This window comes from Uranotaenia lowii, chromosome 3 (genome assembly GCF_029784155.1).
Source record: "Uranotaenia lowii strain MFRU-FL chromosome 3, ASM2978415v1, whole genome shotgun sequence".
NCBI lineage: Eukaryota > Metazoa > Arthropoda > Insecta > Diptera > Culicidae > Uranotaenia > Uranotaenia lowii.
The window spans coordinates 232,136,078-232,142,077 of NC_073693.1; the positions used below are offsets into that span (position 1 = coordinate 232,136,078).

The 6,000-nt window shown below is 42.7% G+C and overlaps 1 protein-coding gene and 1 long non-coding RNA gene across 2 annotated transcripts in view; one reads left to right on the forward strand and one right to left on the reverse strand.

Moving 5' to 3' along the window:
• Positions 1-6,000, reverse strand: part of LOC129755523 (RNA-binding protein RO60-like) — a 131,705-nt gene that overhangs the window by 120,088 nt on the left and 5,617 nt on the right. The window lies entirely within an intron of this gene.
• LOC129755526 (uncharacterized) lies at positions 4,837-5,706 on the forward strand. The gene is made up of 4 exons (XR_008739273.1): positions 4,837-5,018; positions 5,080-5,197; positions 5,260-5,333; positions 5,392-5,706. It is a non-coding gene; the product is annotated as an uncharacterized LOC129755526 (long non-coding RNA).

The window sequence follows — 6,000 nt, forward strand, 5'->3', positions numbered from 1 at the left end:
TCGCACAGGAAGCCTTAAAACTCCGTCAATCAAGACGAAGTGAGGGAGGGCGGTACCCGCGAAGGTAACACGAAATGAGTCTGAAGGTGAGTACACTTTGACTCCGTTTACGACGTTGGCAGTTCTGAGTTGTCGGCAGTCCAAGATTTCGACCGAAGCCGAATCAAGGCTCTTAAACTTACCAACGCCGTTGGATTTCACGTAATCAGCCTCCAGACTCATCTCTGTGATCACGCCCTCAATCTCTACGTCTCGAGACGGGATGTAGACGTGATACTCAAGGTTTATAAAATTACTGGCAACAATATCGTTTGCAGCTTTCGAATTAGCCACAAGAACGCGCAGCTTATTTGGACGTAGTTTTGTAACACTGGTTACAGAGGGCCACCTCGCCAGATCTTTGGTGATCTGTACCACATTAAGAGGTTTGCCGTTCTTTTTGGGCCGGATGAAAACCACCCAAGGTCCAGCGGAAGATGAACTGTCATCATATTTTCGGAGCCGGGTTGTTCCACTCTTCAGTGCTAAAGATGAAGAATTATCGTCCATTTGAGAATCATTTACATTTGAGGGACCAGCAGCATCTGGATCCTCCAGATGCTCCTCATTCTCGTAAACGACATCCCCATCACTACCAGTTGAGGGGTGAGACCTCCCGCCTTCGCTCATATTTCTCAACGGGGACACGAATGCCCTCCGCGTCGAAAATATAAGCGAAGCACAAAATTGTCAAAATATAAATAGAAAGAGAAAATATAGATCAAGAAAAGTGAAAAAAGAAAAAGTATTAACTCACAATCTTTCAAGCACTTCTGGGGCTATTGTTTTATTTCACTTTCATTTACTGCATCAACCACGTGGTCCTCCGTCGAAACAAGATGGATGTCGATCGATGCACATTAAATATTTGGGCCGTTCTGTCTCGCCCGGTTACAGCAATCAAATCCGAATCCACCGAGCAACCGCCCCAACGGGGTCCAAATCCCGGATAATCAGGGCGAAGGGAGACGTCTCGAAATGCACTGATGGCCTTGGCAGATGATGATGGAGATGGTGATGGAAAACAATTTGGCTGTTGAACGTTTATGCCAATTGTTTTTGCAGACAAAACACAGCACCAACCGAACCAGCAGGAAAGAAAACAATTCCGCGTGAAACCATAAAACTTCACTTGGTTCACTCCGACTTAGCGAGAAAAAAAAACACCTCGGTACAGCAGTGATAAAAAAGCACATCCGCACTGTTCGAGCTACTCAGCTAGAATGACTGTAAGTATATGTTTTTTATGACTTTTTAAATTCTTTTTTACCAGGAATTTAAACGCACTTGTGTCATTCATGCTCAAAAAGTTTTTTAATGAAGCGAACATTATTCAAACGAAATTATTTTTCAACAAATTGAAACGTTCCTCAAAATGCACTTCACATGATTGGATTTGGGAAAATCAGCAGCTTTTTGAACAACATTTTCATGCGAAAAGGGTTAAATTATTCGAGATCTAAAAATACCCTTGATTTCAACCGAACATTAAATGTACTGTAGGTACAAAAATTAGCTTTTCATATTGCTTATTGTTTCGGAAAGAAAAAATCTGAAAAAATTGCTGTTTTCCAGCAATTCAAAATTTGGTGTGCATTTTTTTTTGACATAATCCACGTAAGAATTGTTCGTGATCGGTCTTGGGAAGAATGACCTTGATGTTAAATTCACGAAAAAAAAATCGCCTATGTTGCTTCCAATTTTGGCGATTTGACGATGCCCGACTTGTATGTTGGAAAGGTACAGCAGATCGCAGCTTTTAGCCTTTGCTGTTAATTAGCCTTACAACTTGTAACCGTTCGTTACTTTTGTAAATGTGACTCTGTCAGAGCAAACGCACCAATGAGTGAGTATACGCGGCCCGGTTTTGCTCATTTCAGCGGCCCAGTTTTAGGATACACACTCTTTCGCGCACCAGTTGGGTGAGCATCGCGGGCCAGTCTTAACTGTTACACTGAAAAAGGGAATTAAAAAATCATTCATATTAATAAATTCAAAGCGGCAGTTATTTATTCATTCGAAAATAAATTATTTTTTTCAATTGTATTCAAATATTGCACTGTGTTATGGTTAAAAGATACATTGAATGCTATGCATTGAATTTTTTTCATAGTTTAAAAAAAATTTTAAACAGTTGCCTGATAAATTTTTAAATTAGATTCTTACGAACTCGTTCTGTTTATTTTTAAGAAATTGTACAATATCGTACGTGGAATAATCATGAAATTCAACCTTATATCGATACTCCCTTCGGGCCCTAGAAAAAACAACCCTATGTTTCAGTGAGGGATGTGCTGGCCGTGACTTGGGCCCCATTTTCGAAATATACCTTTTCCTCTTCTAAAAAAAGTGATGAATAAAGAAGTTCCAAAAAACCTTATATCGATATACGTTCACAAATGGTTATAGTATTTTATAAACTGTTTAGGAAATCTTAACTGTTCTTAACTGTTAAGAGATCTTTTAAAAAATAATTCGCATATGGTGCCACCCAGACAGTCATCAAAAATCCCAAAGCACATTTCCAGTTAAGTTACCATGCGATCATTACTATTTTGTTATTTTAAATTGAATTTATCATGCATTTTATTCAACATTTTGTAAAATAAAGAATATCATCAATAAGCATTTAGTAGTCTATAATTTTTCAGTGCATGTTTGCTCTCGCCCCTTTCTTGTGAGCAAATTTGGTGACTTTGTCGGTCCCGACGGCAACGGCCCTATTTTGCTCACCCATATACTAACCCCCGGTGCGGTATAAAAGTGATTAAACTCGTGAGCATTTTCACTTTGCTCGCGATTGCTGCGGATGCTCTCACAAAATTGACTTATCCCTGTCCTATTAAGTGAACCCTACAACAGTTATCCAAACAGATCAAAACCTTGACCGACTGCCATCCCGTCCCAAGATCTCACATCGTCTTCTCAGGGGAAATCCATAGGCGTCGTGTGTTTTCGGAGCCCAGGCGGGGAAGTGTGGTCACCCAGAAAACAACACACTAGTATTGTTTGTGTTACCGTAAATGTATGTGTGTTGGTTGGATGTAGAAAATTCCACTTAGCGCTTTAGCGGCTATCCGCTTCCTGTCCTTTCTGTTCGTGATCGCCTGAGGGAGCAGTTGTGCGCGACTTGTGTTTTTCAAAGTAAAACGTAACTAATAGGAAGTGTAAAAACGTTACTTGAAATCTACTTTACATTACAGCAAAAAACAGTGCGAAAAACAAACACAACACGTTAAAAGTAAAGCTAAATTATGTTAAATTTGCTTTGTTAGTACGGTTAGTAATAGTTCTGAAAATTAAATGAACATGCGTTTGACAAAAGAATTAAAACCACATTTATATTACATGTAACGTGTTAAAAGAAAGTGACAAAGGCATAAATAACTGTTAAAACGACATTAAAACGAAGCACATTGTAAAACTGCAGATAAAAGGTAAAATGTTATCTAAAAATATGTATTTGTTGAAAAGACTGAACCACATGTAAAAACAAAACCAATGTAAACATTGACGTGCACACTATTTTTAATACCCTTGCGTAGGTCCACAAGGGCCTTTTTCTGTTTGGCTGGTTCTTACGAACCACACCATGATCATCCCCAGGCAACCAAAAGTTCCGGACAGAAAACACCGTTCGAGACCGGAGTCGAGCAAGCACTTGGTATCGACTCGAACATAACCTCGTCTTGGACCGGTCAGCATCAAAACAACATCTTTTAGCCCGACGCTGGTGTCGAAAGGTCAACAAACAACAATCATACCAGCATGCTTTATTTCCGGCCGTTCCCAACTATGCTAGAACCGGCAAGTATTGGGGCGGTATTTTGCATGTCAGTCGTCCCCAGCCAGGTGACTCCGTTACTGGCTGAGACGGTGAATAACAAGCCGACAGAGGAATCGTAGCCGCGCTGCGATCAACAAACGCCGAGGAAGAAACAAAGCCGCAAGTATATAGTGTGTGACGTCATGCCAGGGCCCATCCGTAAAATAAACTTAAGCATTATTGTAATCGCATCCAAAAATTGTGTAACTGTAGAAATCCGTAATCGATTTACACTTCCGGGATTCGTTAAAGTTTCGAACCAAAATGGTTATCAAATCTCTCTCTAGGGTGGTCCGCTCAGTAATTCACAGGCATTGTTTTTCATATTTTGAATTTCCGACTCTGGTTGATAGCATGAGAGGTACCCACCCGTTTCGGCACCTCTGAAAAACATGTTAGCTGTAATTGGAATCCCTTGCGTGAGGTTACTCCAGAAGACGGTGTAACGTAGTGAATTTTCCTGTAACGACCCTGAGTCCAACCATAATCTCTCTTCCCATGTTCCCACCCACTGAGTGTAGCTGTCCACGAGTTACAAACTTAAGGGTGGGTAGCTTCTTTTTTTTATATATAAAAAGTTAAAGGCGATGGCCAACACGCTTCCAATGATTCAATAAGATAATGGTCGAGCACAACACTTCCTCAAGGTAATTTCCATGGAAAACATTCAAAGTAAACGATCTTCACACGATAGGAAAGAATAGGAAGAAAGGACATCACAAGAAACGCGCGATAGCTGATGAGCTGCACTTGATACAGCTCATAAAGGTTGTAACAATTAGTTGATTATGCATGTATTAAAGAGAATAAAAACATTGATCATAAGTTTAAAACGAAAACACACCACACGAATCCCCTCAGTGTGGACATACTTGTTCCGAATAAAGAAGCCCCTCGTTTGACGAAAACGTCAAAAAGAAATACGAGATATGAGAGTAAAATTTGATTCAGTGTGGAGAAAAAACGGAAAAAGCAGTGACGCGAGCAGATTGGTTTCGACCGGAAAAACGCGGCAGCCTCCGACGCAGGAATTCCCGGAAGGCAACCAGCAGACAGAAGTGTCTCAGGGCGCGGTGTTGTGCCATCATCTTTGCGGCTGTTTCAAACAGTTTACCGCTTCCGTTTTGCCGGACAGATGGCATCTAAGCTGCTGGTGAGTTGCTTTTGAGTTGCGCACTAACAACGTGCACTAACGTGTTCCGTAATTTACTCAGGTTGCTCCATCCGAATCCGGTCACGGATCAAAAAGGCCCGCTTCCGACAGTCGTACGCCAGGAAAACACGCTCGTGGAAAATTAGCGCGTCGAGCGAAACCAGCAGTAGCGGAATTCGGTGAGTTAACCTCAAAATGTTACCGCCACATTCGCTAACACACGTTTTGTATCCGAACCTAGATTCCCAAACGGGACACCGGAAAAAACACCTGGGAAAAGCGAGGATACCGATCATACAATAGCCCCGATATCGGGTAAGGCAACTCTAGAGGAACCGTTCAAGAATGCGCAATTAACGTGCTTTTTCCAAAGGGTTTTGTTTTGCTACGCCTTTGGCTTTATTCCGCAGGTGGTGTCGATCTGTCCGCGGCGTGCTGTTTCCACATTGTCGTCCGCGTCCGAACCAGGCGGAATTTCAAAGACCCGGGTGAACAGTGCCAGGTGAAACCCGTTGTGTGGTCCTTTGTGGGTCGCACCCGGAGTGTCAGCCGAGCAATTGGAAAGGTGCGTGAGGTGCTTGGGCAGAGCCTTACTGTCGTCATCTGGCCGCTCGAACACTCACGCAAAGCTTAAAGCGTCGCGGGAGAAAGATTTTCCGTCAAATAATCATCTGGTAAGCAGTGCGAGGCGGACCCTACCTGTCGTCCCCTGGTCGCCCGAGCACTTCACCGAAGATCACAGCGTTGCGTGCGTTCATCGGAAAAGTCTACGAGTTGCCGTGCCGCGCTAAGGCGAGTTCGTCTGGCGTTATTGATTTGCCAGTGTGGCACATTCGAAGTCGGCAGTCGTGATTCAGGGCACGCGTGGGCGTGCACTTGCAGTCGTCGTAGTCGCACACACGTCGCACCCGAGGAACATCGTCGAGGAGAACGCTGCTTAGATTAACAGCAGTGCAAGACACTCGTAGTTGTCGCGAGTCAA